General features: G+C 37.8%; 1 protein-coding gene across 1 annotated transcript in view; it reads left to right on the top strand.

Annotated features, from left to right (window-relative positions):
- GTF2F2 (general transcription factor IIF subunit 2) overlaps positions 1-19,001 on the top strand; it is a 148,457-nt gene that overhangs the window by 98,917 nt on the left and 30,539 nt on the right. The window lies entirely within an intron of this gene.

The following is a 19,001-nucleotide window of genomic DNA, read 5'->3' as shown; positions in this document are numbered from 1 at the left end:
TTTCAGTAGCACGGTTTTTTATACTATATACTTTAGATACCCCTTTTTCATAAAAAAAAAAAATCTTTCAAGATGAACATCATTTATAAAATAGAGCACCATGACTTTTCTAGAAATAGTCCCCACGTGGATTCTAAATGGTGACTCAATGACAGTGTATGTGCTGTATAGTCCCCTGAAGACAGAAAATAAGAGTATTACTAATCATACCAACAAAGGGATAACTGAAATTATTTTTTTTTTATTTTATTTATTTATTTGAGAGAGAGAGACAGCCAGCGAGAGAGGGAACACAAGCAGGGGGAGTGGGAGAGGAAGAAGCAGGCTCCCAGCCGAGGAGCCAGATGTGGGGCTCTATCCCATAACGCCAGGATCATGCCCTGAGCCAAAGGCAGAAGCTTAACAACTGCGCCACCTAGGCGCCCCTGAAATTATTTTTTTTTAAGAACATATTGTTTTGAAAATTCTCTCTTATTAGTTTGGTAAATTGGCATCTTTTTCCTTCCTGGAACGCTAGAGGAATGAGTTGTTTCTAATAGTTGAGTTTTCCAAATAGCTACTACTCAATTCTTTTTAAAAGTTTGTAGCTTTAAACAGGTTTTTAAAAAAGATTTATTTATTATTTGACAGAGAGAGAAAGAGAGCATGTCGTGGGGAGGGGTAAAGGGAGAGAGAATCTCAAGCAGACTCCTCACTGAGCATGGGGCCTGATGCAAGGCTCAATCTCACGACCCTGAGATCATGACCTGAGCCAAAATCAAGAGTCATATGCTTAACCAACTGTGCCATCCAGACACCCCAGTTTAAACAATTTTTGATTAATGAATGAAGATCTTTCTGAAATATGTTATATATTATACCTACATCCATACCTCATATACAAAGTCTGTTAGGAATGTAATCTAGCCTTCTCTTTAACTTCGTTTTTCTTTTGAACACCTGTTTTGAGTTCTATAGTAGATGACTTCAGATCCTGTCAAAAAGAGTAGGATTAGTTAACCTTTCACAAGATGCCCACGAAGCATTATGCCTTGTGAGTTCTTTTGCTTGTTTTATATATATTCTTCATTCCCCTCTTAGCGGCTCTCATTTTGTCATGTTAATGGTGTTACTATCTGTTGCAGCCCCTCTCTTCATTCTGATTTAGTGTTTTTAATTTCCTGTGAGCTAGGAAACCAGTTTTCAAATTCTATTAAAATGAATAATGTGTGCAAAAGTAGACTGAATAGACTCTGAGTGAAGGTCTAATGGGCTTGTCTATGAGTCAAGTGCCCAGAGCTGTCATGCTTGGCCCTGTGACATCTGTTTTGGTTGCTGAGATGTTCTTTTTTGCTTCTTTCCTAGTTCTGGTGAGGGCAGAGGTCGCTACTTAATAAATAGAAAATATGTAGAATATCTCATTTTGGGACCTTTCCTTTGGGTCACTTGGTCCTTGTTAACATGATACACTTGTAGCATCTATCTGAAACTCAGATATCTAATCAAGAATTGCTAATTAAATTCCCTGACATCTTTCCAAGTGCTTTGCTATGAAACTGCGTCATGCAACTAAATGAACTCTATTAAGCTGTTGATTGCCAAAGCTTGTTTCTCTGCTCTTTATTCAAATTTCTGTCATGGATGAAGCATACAGTTTAAAAATCAGTTGACTGTTAACAACATAGCAAGATATTCTACAGTCAGTCCCAATGTACATTCATTAAACCTTCAACATATATTCTGGGATACCTTCTTTGTCAGGCATTGTGCTAGGCACTATGCCTACAATGAATAAGAAAGACGGGGTTTCTGTGGTTATGGCTTTAAATAGTACCCAGTCGGGGCGCCTGGGTGGCACAGCGGTTAAGCGTCTGCCTTCGGCTCAGGGCGTGATCCCAGCGTTGTGGGATCGAGCCCCACATCAGGCTCCTCCGCTATGAGCCTGCTTCTTCCTCTCCCACTCCCCCTGCTTGTGTTCCCTCTCTCGCTGGCTGTCTCTATCTCTGTCGAATAAATAAATAAAATCTTAAAAAAAAAAATAAATAGTACCCAGTCTTTCTTAAACTCTAACATGTGTGTGCAGATCCCCTGACAACTTCATTAAAAATATTGAACGAGGGCCCCAGACTTTTTGACTCAATAGGTCTTGAGTTGGGACTGGAAATAAGCACCGTTAATGGGCAACCTGACGATTCTGAGGTAATGGTCCTCCGAACATGTTTTGAGAAAATCTGGTATCGCAGATGAGGAATTCTTAGCAGGGAGTACAGGTTTCAAATAACATATGGCTACAAACAGTATAATGCTGTATTTAACCTGATTGCTGTTTCATCTGTAAACTATCTCAACAGTATTTTTGAAGTCATTGGCTTATGTTTCTACTTATTACCTTTATGTTGAGATGAAATGACTGGAAATTATGATTAAATCGAAGCATGGTAATTTCTTCTCTCTTAAATAACCCACCATCAAATTAATCTTTCCCATAAGAATAACATTGCCCTATGGCAAGCTGTCTCTCAAAGACCGTGGATATTTGACAGCTACCACAAAGGCAGAGTATTTCCTTCCAACATCTTCTTTAAAAATGAAATGTTATTAAATGCACAAGAAATCCCTGTCAGTGGATTCCTCCAAGGAGAAAGATCTAGATGTCTGGGGGAGACTTATTTTTAATCCTATATGCTTTTGCACCTTACACATTTTATACCATGTGACTGCATTACCTAATCCAGAATAAATTTGAGAGTGTATGTTGTGGTGTTACCATAGGTCTAAAAGCATACTGTTGGTTACCATTTCACTACAGATGTTCTTAAGTGTACATTTGTTTTTGACACCTTCTCTATCAGGGTATCCTAGAGGGTGGAGCCTTTCCTCTGCTGAGCACTTTATTTGAATAATTTTTCCCTTCTTCAGAGGTTTGTGATACCACCTTATCATAAACTTCATTCTTACACATCCTAGAGTCCCTTTCTACTTCATTGTTCTAGCTTTATATCAGAAAGTTGCCATTTTAATTATTGTGGCTCAATAGTGTATGTTAATGCCTAGAATATTATGAACTGCATTATCGTTCCTTTAAAATGTTTTCTTAATTCGGGTGCCTGGGTGACTCAGTCGGTTAAGCGTCTGCCTTCGGCTCAGGTCATGATCCCAGGGTCCTGGGATCAAGTCCCCCATTGGGTTCCTTGCTCAGCAGGGAGTCTGCTTCTCCCTCTGCCTGCTGCTCCCCCTGCTTGTGTGTGCTCTCTCTCTGACAAATAAATAAAATCTTTAAAAAATTTTTTTCCTTAATTCTTACCCATTTGTTCTTTCATGTCAATTTTCAGTAAATTTGTTTTTTTTTTTTAACCTATTATTTGGGAAGAATCAGGTTCTTAGCATAGTTAATCTTCCCATTCCAAAACACAGTTGTCTTCTTCCATTTATTCAAGCCTTCTTTTATTTATTTCAGTGATAATGTGTAGTTTTCTTCATAGAAGGTTGAACATTTTTGGTAAGGGTTGCCCTGTGTATTTTTATTTTTTATCTTTTTTTTTTCTTAAAGATTTTATTTATTTATTTGATAGAGATAGAGACAGCCAGCGAGAGAGGGAACACAAGCTGGGGAAGTGGGAGAGGAAGAAGCAGGCTCACAGCGGAGGAGCCTGATGTGGGGCTCGATCCCACAACGCTGGGATCACGCCCTGAGCTGAAGGCAGACGCCTAACCGCTGTGCCACCTAGGCGCCCCCTGTGTATTTTTATTTTTGTTGCTGCGGTAAATGCTTTTTCTCAAAATATTATATAGCTGGAATATAGGAAGGCTACCCTTGTATATTTGCACTGTTTCTAGTCTATCATTTTCTTTTTTTTTTAAGTACTTAATTACATTGTTTGCAAATGTATCCAGGCATTTAAAAAATATTTAATTAGCATATGAAATTTAGAAGAGTATTATATAAATGTACATATCCATAGTTGTTTTCTATTAAAAATGTGAAATAAAACTTATGTGCCCTTAAGTTCCTGAACATAATGGTCAGACACACACAATAACTTTAAAAAAAAATACTCAGTTTAGGTTTATTAAAACTCTTCCATGGGAAAAACAAAGTTGAGCATTAAGGAACCTAGGTTGTGAGGCTGGGCAGTTTTTCTAAAACAAATGTCACATGGTAGCACAGGCATATGTATGTGTGAAAACTTACCAAATTGTACACGACAGAGATCGGCTTCCTTTATATCAGTTATACCTCAGTAAAACTGTTTTAAAATATCACAAAACTTTTGTTTGAGTTAGGTTTCCTCTCTGATAGTCTTGCCTTTTTTTGCTCTCATTGAAGATTTCTATTACAGATTTTGCTCGTAGACCCGTAGTTAACATAGTACCGGACAGGTTGGGGCGGCTGGGCGGCTCAGTCCTTAAGCGTCTGCCTTCAGCTCAGGGCGTGATCCCAGGGTCCTGGGATCGAGCCCCGCATCAGTCTCCTCCGCTGGGAGCCTGCTTCTTCCTCTCTCACTCCCCCTGCTTGTGTTCCCTCTCTCGCTGGCTGTCTCTCTCTCTCTGTCAAATAAATAAATAAAATCTTGAAAAAAAAAAACAAAAACATAGTACCTGACAGATAATAGACACTCTGAATGTCTTCGATGGACTGTAATTAAGTAACTTGGATTGTTTCCTTTTTGAACATGAGGCATCCAGCACTGGCTTTAGGTGGCTCTGGGAGTACTGTAGTCCAGTGAGAGCCGCCAGAGAGAGAGATGAGCAAAGGATGAGGGAAATGGGGCAACCATGTTGGGAGTAAGGGGCTGCTTTGCTTGGGAGGTGATGGCCCAGGGAGAAGTTTGCCATGCACGTTGGGAGTGAAGGATAAGAAAGAAGGTGGCACATTCTTGGAATGGTGAGGAATCCTTAGAAGTTCAAGAAGCTCTTGTGTTCATGTATTTGTCTTGCCCACTCCACCAGCTTGTAGCTTTTTCATGTTGGTTTCTTTCACAGTACCTGGTTCTGGGCCTGGCTTGCATTAGGTCTCCAGAACCCTCTGGAATTCAGCATCGCAGGTATACTTACCATACGCACATACCATTCTGCCCTTCCACTAACTGGTACCTGGTACTGTGTAGCTTCTCTTCATCCCTTGTTTATTGTTCTCCCTGACACCAGTCTCTCCTTACCCTGGTTCATTCTCCTTTTTTGTGGTCAGTGTTAATTTTCATTTTAAAGTGAGTCCTTTCCCGTGGTTCCCCAGTTTTGACAACTGACTCCTAATAGTTTAGTTTGGCATACGAGAGCTTCTGTAGCCTGACCTAACAATCTTTTTACTACTTATTTTTCACCTCTTCTCCCCTTCCTCCTTCCTCTCCCTCATTATCCCCCTTCTGCCTTCCCTCCTCCTTCCCCTCCTCCCCCCCTTTCTCCCCCACCCTCTCCATTCTTGGAATTTGCCACCTTCTTTTCTGCCCCTCATACTGCCCCACTTTGTACAACAAACTCCTAACTAGGCCTTCACCTCCCCAGAAAAGCCTTTCCTTACTCCCCGAGGCAACTGCCCTATCTTCCCCATGTACTTCACTTTAGCTTTTAATGTGCACTGTTATTTACCTCTCTGTATGTTTGTCTTCTCCATTAATTAAGAGCAGGCACTTGTAGGATACAGAGTGACTTGCCTCTGACAGTCTGTTGAGAGATGGTGGAGATGTGATGTCACTTTGAAATAGAGGCTTTTGTTGGAGTTGGAAGGTGGCTGGTGAGAAGATAGTGTAAACATATTTAGCAGAAGTTGTAGATACTGTTTATTAATACAGTGTGAGGAAGAATGAAGGAGGGGTGAGAAAAAAATTTATGTGTTCACATCAGAATGTTGAAGGTGAGGAGATGTTTGAGAGCAATTGGTGGAAAGGAACCTGGTCAGAAGGGCAAACATGGTGATGTATGGAATTTTTTGGTCATCTCTTTATTTTAGAAATAGAACACCTATACTGTTCTGAACCGTACAAAGAAAGGTGTGTGGGACACAGTCCACGCCCCCACAACAAACAACTTTCAGTTTGACAAGCAAGGTGTAAGATAGATACATAAGAAATTGGAATAAAAAGTTTAATAATGGCAATGTTTTTGTGGTTTGGTGCTTGAGTATGGTAGGAGAGGTAATTCCAGTAAGAATTTGTATGTCTTAAGCAATACTGATGAGCAAGCCATTCAGATAGGAAGTAAGAAGTCTGTTGTGGCGCAGTGCACCCAAGTCACAAGGATTAGAAGATCCCAACAGAAATTTGGGAGGATAAATTGAGGTGCTTAGTAAGTATGGCTTTTAACACTCTGGTGTTTATACTGATCAAAACAAGGACAAAAACAAGCATAGATTTAATATTTAATAGAAGTCACAGTTTTGTATATTGCTAGTCTTTTTTCTTATAATGGTAGTTTTGCCAACCAAAAAACCCCACAAGAAACAACCAAGTGGAGCCAGTATTGCCAGTGTACTTGTGCATCTTGAACTGCTGTAACTGTTCCATAGCAATATGGTGTACCTAACTAGCTACGTGTCCTGTAATTATAATACTTTACTTTGAACTAGGACTTTATTGTTGGGCAATGTGTCATCAAAAGGTCATAATGTAACTAGCATCGTTTATATAACTAACATAATAAGAACATAACTGACATTTTTATAACTAACAATATTAACATAATATTTATATAAATAATAATATTAAGTAGATACTAAAATATAAGCATATCTTTGGTTAGTTCCTATATAATTTGTGTCAGCTACAAGTTCTTGGTGGCAGTGTAAATGTATGAGGAAAAGACTACGTTTGGGGTTTTTTTACTTTCTAGCCTTTGTTTTTATGAGGTTGGAGCAAGAGTTATATGGACTGTTAGATAAAGTTAACTTCTTTGAGAGAAGTCTGATTCTAGCATCGATCTTTTGTCACTGTACCACTGAAGTTTATATCCAGCTTTCATTGTCATTCTTGAATGTGAAGTTTGAATTCTTCAGAGTTGAAGCATGTGCAGAATTCTTCTTTCAACCCCTCTATTCATCTTCTTGATGAAGAGAAAGTGAGACCATATGGCCTGAAACCCCATTCACAGTGGAGAGTGAAGCGGTGAATCAATAGGGAGTCCTTCCTTCTCTCTTTGCTGTCCTTTAGGACAGTCTAAATGACTTTGCAGTCTCTAATATCAATATCAGTAACACAGCAGCTGCTGTAAAATGGAGCACTCTCCCTTGAGCCTTTACCACTCTTTCTGTAATTTTTTTCCCTCTGGCTTGATTTGGTTTTAATTAGCACCAGAATCTCTCTCCTTAATATTTTGAAGGTTGCTAAACAGCATATTGAAATTCACCTTATCTTTTCAAAAATTCTCTCTGAATCTCAGCACACATTGGTGGCCACACACCGTCAGACGTTTCCCATCCATTATCCAGCATTTATACTTTCATGGAGTCACTAATGAAGTAGCCATTTGCTATATTTGCTTAGTCACCATAGCAACAGTGTCATGGTTAGTGTATGCCTGGGTAGCTTCCTACAGTTTGACATGATATGCTGCTAATAATTCTGATTTCTACTCAGAGGCAACTGGAATTTTGCAGAATGGAATTTTTAAATTTGCAGAATAGAAGTTGTTTGATCCCACTGGTGTATTCTATTGGCACCCATCACGTAGTCATAGGATCATAGAAATTTTAATTTGGAAGAATGATTCATACTTGCAGTATATATCACAGTGGCTGGCTAGCGAAACATTGCTTCTGTCACCATAAGCAGCTTATTTAATCCCTAGCCTAAATATTTTTAGGAGTCAAAGAAATTGATCAGAATGTTAGCAGTTGGGGCTGCTTGATAATCTTGGGTGCTTAGCTTTAAACTATTTTAAAGAATTCTGGTTATGAGCCTTCAATTTATAGTATAATAAATATGAAAATTGGAAAGTACTTCTTGTCACTGTCATTTTTCCAATCTTTATTGTCTAATTTCTGTTAGGTCAGCCTCTTCGAACTACATTACCTCATTCATTTCCCCTTCTACACACTCTAAGTTCCTTTAGTCACTCCTTAAAGTAACAGTTACATTAATTTATTTTCATTTTTAAGATGTGTCTCAGATTTCACATAATGTGAACATGTACCTTACAGAAAATACACTTTGTATAAAATACTTTATTTGGAGAAGATAGTAAAGCCTGTTCGTGGTGATAGAGTTCACAGTTTCAAGAATCGGATCTAATCTTAAATGATAGAAAGATTGTTGCTGTACCATCTGTTATAAAATATGTAAAGGCTCATTTAAACCACCAAGTTCATTTCACATCTAAAGTGCTTTTATCAAACATACTTCATACTTTAACCCCCACCTCGTGTATGAATTAAACCCACAGACGCCTACTTCCCTTTAGTCATCTATATTCTCATTTTGATCTGTATAAAAATACAGCAAGCTCAAATCCTATTAATTTCTTTCTTGGCTCTAAATATTGAACTGGGAGGAACATATCATGGGTGTGTTTTAGAATGTGCTCATCCAAATATATATGTACATATACATACATTCATACGTACCTATTTTTTCATTTTTTGCACAGTTGTTGAATGGGTAGTGCTACAAGACCAAAGTCGTAGGGTCCATTGCCATTTGAGAGTGTTACCTTTAACTGTTCCATGGACACAGCTAGCTTTCAGCTAGCAATACTAGAGGGAACCGGGGAAGAGAGCTTCATATAAAACCATTATCACAACTGGAAAAAATAACGTAGGAGTTTATGCTTTCTTACTGGTATTCATCCTCTTTATCATCTTACTGGTGTTTGGCCTCATCAGAGATGTCTACCAAAGTGACATTTAAGAAAAATAAATGACCCAGATTATCATATCAAAAGCTTAGCAAAATGAAGTGATTTTGTCCATCACTTTCAAATATGCATCATGGCCAAGTAGCCTATCTAATAATTTGTACCATCCATGCGTGTTGATGGTGTAGAAATCATTTTGATACATTTGTTTTGGGCCCATAGTAGTAGTCATTCTGTGACTGACTAGAGCTCCATGAAGAATAGTCTGATATTCCTAACATTTTGTAGGAATTATAGGCTATAAAATGAACGACTAAAAGATGAAGCTGCTTTCAAGTAGAGCTACCAATGCAAATAAAATAACATGCAGAGTCTAAATCCGTAAAGCATCAGGACTATTTTCACCCCCATGTTGTTTAGAAACCCTTTCCCTATATGCCAAGTTTGTTGTCTTTGTACTGAGACCAGCTGTTGAAAATCCTAGGTTTAAGTTGAACCAGATAGTATTTTATATATTTAGAAAACCCAAATTAAAACATTTCTATAATGCTTTCTTCCCTCTGCTAATAGCAAGAAAAAGAACTTGTATTTTTTCAAAATGATATATTCAGTTCTTAATAAATCTATCCATAGGCTTTATGTAAAAGAAAGTTTGCACGATGGCCAGGTAACTTTATGTCAGTGTTGTATAATTCCCCACCAAATAATAGCAGATCCAAAACCTATCAGTCAGTGGATAAACAGTTTTGGGAGCTTCCAAAAAAGTAGTTGGAGTTGAATGTCTATTGAGAGGGCTGGCAACATGAGCAGATAAAATTGTGAAAATAGGAAATCTTAGTGTGGTAATTATTCTCAGCACTTTCTCAAAATGGTGAACGTATAAGTATTAGTGTTTCTGTTGTGAAACTGAGTTATTATATTAATGGTAATTTCTAGCAATTTCTCTTTTAGTCTTTAAAGAATTTTATCCACAAAGGTAAAACCTGTTGGAGACTTGAATCTCTTAAAATCAAATTGCAGCCTTAAATTAATGAATACATTTCAGTCTTTGGTGGGAAAAAAAGCTTTCACATCTTATTTATTAAATATTCTTAAGTATTTTCAGTCAAGATGTGTATGATGTGATTCGAGAATATTCAAGGGCTTGCCAGTCCCAGTATATCACATTGAACTGCCACAGTGACTGCTTGGTCTGCAGTTCTCTCATCCAGTCATTCCTCTGAATCATACGTCATCGTGGGAGTCTGTGGACTCTCCTATGTGGGGAATCTGCAAGGAAGCAGAAGGCTGGAGCCCATTATTTCGCTGGGTGGGAGAGTTTAAGTGGCACGAGCCTCTAGAATTAGTACTTAGTCAAAACTTACTATTTTTGAAAGTAATCTGGGAAAAGAAATGGATGGTGAAGCCTGAGTTGCTTGAGTAAAATGGTGGTGTCAAGAAGATTTCTAATTGCTAAGTTAACCCACTACATACACAAAAGTTCATGAGGGTCAGTGTAGGTAAGTGTTGGGCAAAGAATCCTTTAGGAAACAAAAATCTATAATTAGTTATAATTAGCACTTCTGTGAGCATTACATGTTTTACCTGCTGTTGAATGGCATTTAAGAGGATATTTTCTTATCCTTGAAAACATCAGAGGAGATCAGAGAAAGTGCTTTTAATCTGATGTAGCCAGATATCCCCTAATAGAATAAAGGATAAACACAGATTCCAGAAGTCTTGATTTTAAAATCCAATTGGTAAACCAGATAATTAAAAGTTGTTTTCAAATAACTTCCCATACATTTTTGTTCAGTGTGGCTACTTGAGTAATAACAATAATTATAATAATAGCTACAGTGTACTGAATATACCTTAACGGACAGTGTTTTATAAAGATCATCTCCCTTATTTCTGTTGTTATAATCCTTAGTTTTTCCCATGAGGGCACCAGGGTGTTAAGGAGGTTGACTAACTTGTCCGAGGTCATACACGGTCGTAGGACTGGAACTTAAAATCAGTCTGGTTTTGGACCCTGCCATATCATGCATGGTATGGTACATTCTTTCTCGACTAAGCAAGGTCTTGCAGTATGCCATAGGTTTGCTTTTAATCTCTGATTTTTTAATGCAAAATATTGGCATGAATCTGAATACAAAACATAGTTCTTTGTTGCTCTTTTGAATATTGAGTCATAAATATTAGTGGTCCTTTTGATAGATAAGCTTTCGCCCACACCCCTGGGAACTATACCAAGTTATTTAGGTTTTTTATTTTGATTGGAATTTGGAGAAGGGAAATAAAATGAAAACTTCTTAGAGAATGAAATTTAAGTATTTTTGTCACTCATCATCCATTGAAGTTTAGGATAATTTCATTTCTAGCATAGGAGAAATAGCTATCTGGTCATGTTATTAAGAAGTAATAAACAGTCCCTGATTACGTAATCTTTTTTCCGTTCATGTATTTCTACTTTATGCCTATACTAAAATAGTGACTAGAGTATCTGATTAACAGGAAAAGTTAAGCAGCAAAGGGTTTCTTTCAATAAATGCCATCTCTTCCTTCTGCCCCCTCTTTCTGCCTGCCCCTCTCCTTCTTCCCCTTTCCCATCACACATACACTTAAATTGGAATCCAAGCTTTCCAAGGTGAAAAGAAATTTGCTTTCATGAGATGGTATAAAAAAGCGTACCTGACTTGGACTAAGGGAAAAAAAAATTATAATGGATAAGTTGCAGGTGACCAGAATTGATAATTCTTTTGAACAAAACCTTCTGTAAGATATGTAAAAAACTATGTAAGATAATGATGATGTTTTGGCAGGAACCAAGATATTTATATTTTGGACTGTTGAGTGGGGATTTTGTGTTGGTTAGCTAGCAGAGACAGATACTCTCTGAAATGCTGGTGACACACTCTTCCTGGAGAAGTGAAAATTTGGTAATAGATTGACAGTCTTAACAGTGTTTCAGTGAAAAATAGAAATTAGGCAGTAATTAAAAAAAACAAGAATAAGACCCTTAACCAAATGTCTTCATTACACTAAGTGTCATTTATTTTACCTTAACACATACCCAAAACTTGTTGGTGGCCGTTGTTTCTATCAAGGATCTAGGAGAAAGCAGAGTCCAAGTGTGAATCATTCCCTTGCTGAGCGTAGGCCCCTTCTGAATACCTTGCTAGCTAATGTAATGGACATATTTTGGGACATAGTATATTTTCTCAAATAGCTATAAATATTTTTAATTGGGATAGTAAATATATACTTACCAACTTGAGACATCTGGATTGTTTCATTATATTTAAGATGTAATTATGATATAAGTGAAGAGCACTGGACAAGGAATCTTGAATCCCCCCCCTTCTGACAAGCTGTGTGATCATGGGCAAGTCATCTTTATGCTAGGACTTAATTAGCAGTTTGAGTTCTATTCTCATGTAGAAGAATTCAGCTCAGTGTTAAGTCTTTCATTTAGTGGGAGCTGTTAGGTTGAATCAGATGAAATTGCTAGTTTTATAAAGAGCCAAAAACTATCTAATTTCTATATTGTTTGGGAGATATTTTTTGATTGTTAGTTTGATTACTGGCTGGAATGCACTCCCCTAAGAACAATCTAGGAGAGTCCATCAGCCAGCTCAGGGATTCTCCTTAGGATAGGAGCATGGGATTGTAGTTGGTGGGAATTGCTGGTCCTTTAACAAAACTAGAGTCTTGATTCAGGTGGCTATTACACATTTGTGTCATGACTTTCCTGCTTCTAGTAATAATTCTTAATTCTTTGCTGTTGCTTTGCTTAAAACAAAAGCAAACAAAACCCCTGGGGTCTAGAGTTCAGAGGGCTGCAAACTAGTGACCTAGTATCGCTAGTATATGTTTTTTGGTACTGAGGGGTTATTTTTGTTTTGCCCTTGGGGGGGAGGGTGGGGGTGGAGGTTTGCCCTTTATAAAAATTGAATTAGTTGGCAGTGTTTAAATAAATGCTTTCACACAAAAATCTGACTCTGCATTTTCTTGAGTAATTGGGAGATCTGGTAATACTGTGCTTGTATTCCTACAGACTAACAGTCAAGTAAGTGCTAAGGACTTACTGCCCACTTGGGATGGAGCACGCGCTCTATTTCCAGTTCACCACAGCCCCCATCTCTCACTGGCACTTTCAGCTTTATTTGACAAGCTCCTGTAGGTATTTGGGTTTGTCATTCTCCAGTCGAACTTCCTGCAGTGATAGAAGTGTTCTTTATCTGTGTTGTCCAATATGTTGGCATTAGCCACATGTGCCTATTGTGCACTTAAAATGTAGTTGGTGTGCCTGAGGAGCTAAGTTTTAATTTAATTTAAGTTAATTTAAATAATTGCATATTGCTAGTGCCTAACGTATTAGGCAGTGCAAGTAGATATGGAGAGTCTGTTTCCTACAGAGTGCAAATTAAACCTTAATATATTTTACAGTCTCTTCTCTCAAATGCCAGATCTAAATGTTAGCGTATATTGCTGCAGATCTTACGATTTGACAACCAGATTGCCATCTCCCATTGAATGCAGCCTAAAACTATTCTTCTCATCTTTTATTTTCTCATTTATTCAACACATTTATACTGCATGCCTATTCTAGGCCCTGGAGATGTGAGCAAGGTTCCTATTTTCATGAAGCTTACAAATAATAAATATTTGCAGGAGACACTTAAATTACTTAATTTCGTATTTGCTATCTTTAATCCTTCCAAACCTGCCAGATAAGGATATAATGCAGTTACTGGTCAATTGCAATCTGTAAAATTTCTTCATTGCCGCTCAAATCCACGTTCTAATAGATTAACTTATACTACTATTACAGTTCCTCTAAGAAGCTCTCTTTGTCCTATTCTCAGAATATTGAAACTTCCTTATAAGTGGACTATGTTAAAACTAGATGTTACCAGAACCTTTCATATTAGTAAATCAGTCCCACAGGCACCTTGTTATTACCACACCTGGCCTTTTTCCCAGCCTTCTATCTGCCTGCTCCCAAGCTAGGCTTTCCTCTGAAACTTCTCTTTTGTTACCAGACTTTGGGCCAAGTATACGTGCTCTCGCTCATAGGCAGTTCCGTTGCTCCACTGCTACTCCTGCTTCTCCTTGCCTTGAGACCTTTCTTTCTCTCACCCTGCAAAATGTCAGCCTCCTTCTCCCCCTTGGAGGCACTATTTACCTCTTTCACTGCTTTACTTTTCCCTTTAAAAATGAAATCAAAATCTTAAGAAAATACACATTCTTTTGTGAAACCTGTCACTTTAGGAATAGCGTAAATTGCAATCAAATGCAGCTCTAACAGAAATGACTCCTACATTGGCAGTTGCTGGTGGAAACATTTGTTGTTCAGTGTTTTGTTTTTTTTTTTTGTAGTTGTTTAATTCTGTAGTTGATAACCAAAGTAGTTGAGGCAGTGTGTCTTAGGGTTTTCTGCTTAAAGCAAATAGCCTGCATGTATAAAATCAGGCATTAATGTGGGATTTCTTAATATGGGTTTTGCCCTTTTTCTTTGTGACTTAATTGTCCAATAGTGGTATCATTTGTTCATTTGCTTAACAAATATTTATTGAATTGGGGCGCCTGGGTGGCACAGCGGTTGGGCGTCTGCCTTCGGCTCAGGGCATGATCCCGGCGTTATGGGATCGAGCCCCACATCAGGCTCCTCAGCTATGAGCCTGCTTCTTCCTCTCCCACTCCCCCTGCTTGTGTTCCCTCTCTCGCTGGCTGTCTCTATCTCTGTCCCAAATATTTATTGAATTACTTTTACATGGGGTGCACTATACTTACCAAGGAGGTAAATGGAGGATCTATTGACTAAAATTTGTAGACTTCTCTTCTGCAATCTGCCAATATCTTTAGAGCAAGAGAATTTGACTTTTTCATCCTTTGAAGTATTTTGGAGATGCTTATGCTACTATTCTTTTTTTTTTAACATGGATTTTATATTTCTGAAATATCCTAAATAATTTAAAAATGGAATTCCCAGGATAGTACGTAAATCTTAATAAAGTGTAATGAAGAAGATCTTTAAGTGATTTTGATAAGAGTGATTATGGACCATCATTGTAGCCTAATGACTCGTGACATTAACTTAATAGGAATCTTTTTTTTTTTTCTTCAGTGTTGAAAAGGAAAATGTGCCCTTGTGTATGTATGTCTGTAATTGGGCTAGTTGTAGGCAGGTTGATGAGTGTTAAGGAGAATTACTTATTTTGAACTAAACTCAATGAAGTTTTTTTTTAATTTTTTATATCAATATATATATATATATATATATATTTTAAAAGATTTTATTTATTCATTCGACAGAGAGAGAGACAGCCAGCGAGAGAGGGAACACAAGCAGGGGGAGTGGGAGAGGAAGAAACAGGCTCCCAGCGGAAGAGCCTGACGTGGGGCTCGATCCCAGAACGCTGGGATCACGCCCTGAGCCGAAGGCAGACGCTTAACCCCTGAGCCACCCAGGCGCCCCTCAATAATATTTTAATTAGAGGTTTTATTCTGCTATATGGCCTTTTAGGAGACTGTATAGAAGAAACCGTATGCTGTTAGGAACTTTATAGGTTAATTGTTTGAAACTTGGGGTAAAAGAAAAAAAAATCTGAGTTCCAGTTCTCTTTTTGCTTACTATAAGGAAAAAGTGAGATTGAGATAATGTAGGTAAAGCTTTTAACAGTTTCCAGCACATAGTAAGTGCTCTTTAAATGTCTGTAGAAATTCATTATAGTTATTGTTTTGTTAGTATTTCAGCTCTTAGGTCATGTAGCCTTTGAGCTTTTTCCTTGATGGAAAGAAATAGATAAAATTGGCTCTTTAGATAATAATTCCAGAAAGACTAGTAATTATTCTAGCTTCCTAAGATGGAAGTATATTCTAAATTGTCCAGAAGTGATGGTAATAATTAGCACTAAGTATTTTTTTTAAGATTTTATTTATGTATTTGTCAGAGAGAGAGAGAGAGCACAACCAGGGGAAGAAGCAGGCTCCCTACTGAGCAGGGAGCCCTATGTGGGGCTCGATCCCAGGACCCTGGGATCATGACCTGAGCCAAAGGCAGATGCTTAACTGACTGAGCCACCCAGGCATCCCGTAGTTGTTGTTTTTTTTTTAATGGCTTATAAAACAAAGGTAAAACAAGGTCTGGCTGCACCTAAGTAATCACAGGATATGATTTTTGTGTTACAGTTTCTTGAAGATAACACCATATTTAAAAATTTTTCTGAAAAAGTTACGACCCATTTTTTTAAGTGGTCAGGACGGTGAAACTTTTCGTTTGCTCTCAGCCTAGCCTACAACTTCTATATATACTTTGCTGTTCAGCTTTACAATCCAAATATTTCTGAATTTGATTATTTTGTGCAAACCCAGATAAACCTTACTTTGACTTTGAAGGCATGTTGAGGTCAGTGATGTTTAATTAAGTACATTGTTCAGTTGTGAAGTGGAGTTGCAAATTGTTCTGACACTTTGTGAGATAATGCTGAATGAATTTATTTGTGTTAAATAAAGATCCCTACGAGCCTATTTTAAACTATTCGAGGTTTATTAAAGTATTTTAAGATTTAGTTCTTTAAAAATGTCATAAGTTTCAGCCCCTAGGTTAACCTTTTGAGTTTTGAATCATAAGATACCCTCTTTTAGTTAAAAACAAAACCCTTGAAATTGATGTTTTAAATACATAATACGAAGGTTTTTATATGAGCTCTTTATTTTTAAAAAGTTAATTCAGTGTTTTCCTTTCTAAATTTAAAAGATGAGATACTTTGAGGATAAAAATGGCATGACACTATGGATGACAGCCTTGGCTTTTAGATCTGTTGCACTAGAATGGAAAGGAAATGAAAGTATGCCACCTGAACCTGAATCAGGATGCAATGCCCGCAAATAAATTCAAGTGTAAGAGTATGACAAGAATAAGTTACCATTTATAAAGACGCACTTACCTAAACAAACTGAAACCCCAAGGAATTTTCAAATTGTGAAGTAATGGGAACAATCATTTAATGTGGGAGGAAGGAGCCTAGTACATGCCTCCCTCCTTGAATGTCTCATAAGATCAAATTATGGAGTGCGGTGATTGAACAGGGAAGATAATTTAGTGGAAGCATAACAGATACATTACCATTTAGAGAGGCCAAATCCCTGAGAACTGATTCCGGTAGGGGATAGGGCTAAGATTAGAACACAAAGAAGTGTTCAGAAACAGGCTGCCCCGTGATTTTTTTCCCCCCTCACGGAGTTATACGTGCTTAGTTCTAACCTTTTGTAAACATTCCTACACCTGTCTTCACGCACTTGTTTCTTTCTTAGTCGCTTTGAGATGTCTTCTCAGCCTGGAGGAGTCATTTCCACCAGGTCTTTTCGCCCCACCCCTTAAAAGCACGAGCAGTTCTGCTCCAGCTTACCCTGAAGCGCACACACCAGGGTTAATGTTTACTTCATAGCAGCGTACAGTCCGTTGTCCGAATACCAGCCCCCTGCTCCTTTTTAGTTCTGCAGTTTATTAGTTATAGATAAGCATTTGTTTAATGTTTGTCTTCCACTAAAACAAGTCCTTTCTTTATTGCTGCATTCCCAACCTCTGACCCAGTGCCTGGCAGAGATAGGCACTCAGTAAACACTTGCTGGATGATTGCCAGCAATAGGCTTCTACTAAAACGTGGTCATGGCACAGCTGCAGTCTGAAGCAGATGTGGGAGAATGGTGGATAAAGCCGGGGAGATAAGCAGGGACTAGATCCCAAAGGGATATGAAGTCACGAAGGAGTTTAAGTCCAAGTCCATCTTTGGACATCCCCCTTCTAGACCCCTTGCTAGTACTTTCTTTGTGGTTCACAGAAAGTATATTTGGCTCATGAAAAGCAAAGTAACATTGAATGATTTATGGTTGCATATACAGTAAGTTTCTAAAGACAATTCTAGAGTACTTTTCTTACGCTTTAAAAAATAATATGTGTTGAAATGATAGATATGGATTTATAAATCATTAGAAGAATTTAAATATTTATGTTTCAACACAGGAATGGTTATACTGAATTTGGGGATCACAGTAAAACCAAAACCTGTAGTATTTACAACTTTTACATTTAAAAAAACAGTTGTGGGCCGCTGGGGTGGCTCAGTCAGTTGGGTGGCTGCCTTCGGCTCAGGTCATGATCTCAGGGCCCTGGGATTGAGCCCCGCATCAGGCTTCCTGCTCAGTGGGGAGCCTGTTTCTCCCTCTCCTTTGCCTGCTGTTCCCCCTGCTTGTGCGTGCATGCTCCTGTTTCTCTCTCTCTCTCCCTCTCTCTCTCTGTCAAATAAAAAAAGAAAATGTTTAAAAATAAATAAATAAAAATTAGAAAGCAGTTGCTATGTATCTAAATTCTTGGGAGTAATTTGGTGTTGCATACCTAAAAATAGGCAGAGGCAAATAGATAATTAGCTTCATGCAAAGAATAAAATAATTAGAATGTTATAAAAACAGGTACTTTTTGGGGTGCCTGGGTGACTCAGTCAAATGTCTGCCCCAGGGTCCTGGGATCCAGCCCCGCTTAGGGCTCCCTGCTCAGCAGGGAATCTCCTTCTCCCTCTCCCAGTGACCCTCCCCCCTGCTCCTGCCCTCACAAGAGCTCTCTCTCTCTCTCATGAATAAGTAAAAAAAAATTTTTAAAGGTACTTTTTATACTGCAAGTCGGGCTTTTCAAAGGAATTTTAAATGAAAATTATTTTTAGTTCTTGTCCTATTGAACAAGAGAACTTAAAGTAATATGTTTTAGACTTTTCCCTGGCGGTGGTATTTTGAGTTATATTTTAATTTAGTTGGAGGTCTGCAATAGTTCTATACCAGTGCTGTCAAGTTTATTTGATGATGGAAATGTTCTGTATCTGTGTCGTCCAATAAAGCAACCATTAGACCTAAGTGTCAGCATATTATCTTTCTGTTTATCTTTATCTCTTATCAGGTGATTGGAATTTTGAATATATAACTTAATTTTATACTGTATAATTTAAGGTAGTTCATTTTTACATGCAGATTTTTTTCCAGAAATTTAAAGCTGATTAGCTTCTTTGGTTTTAATAATTAAGACTTGACTATACAAGCTAGGATTAGAAAGAAGTTGTAGAATTATAATGAGATAATTTATATGTTTAGCTTATGTTACTCAGTGTGTTTTTGAAGTATTAAGGTTGGTATAGCTTTTGAGGTTACTTTTTTATATGTTAGGTATTAAGAATTATAGGAATAACTTTTCAGGTTTCACTCTA

Source organism: Ailuropoda melanoleuca, chromosome 7 (assembly GCF_002007445.2).
Source record: "Ailuropoda melanoleuca isolate Jingjing chromosome 7, ASM200744v2, whole genome shotgun sequence".
Classification (NCBI taxonomy): Eukaryota; Metazoa; Chordata; class Mammalia; order Carnivora; family Ursidae; genus Ailuropoda; species Ailuropoda melanoleuca.
This window is presented reverse-complemented; position numbering and strand designations above follow the sequence as displayed.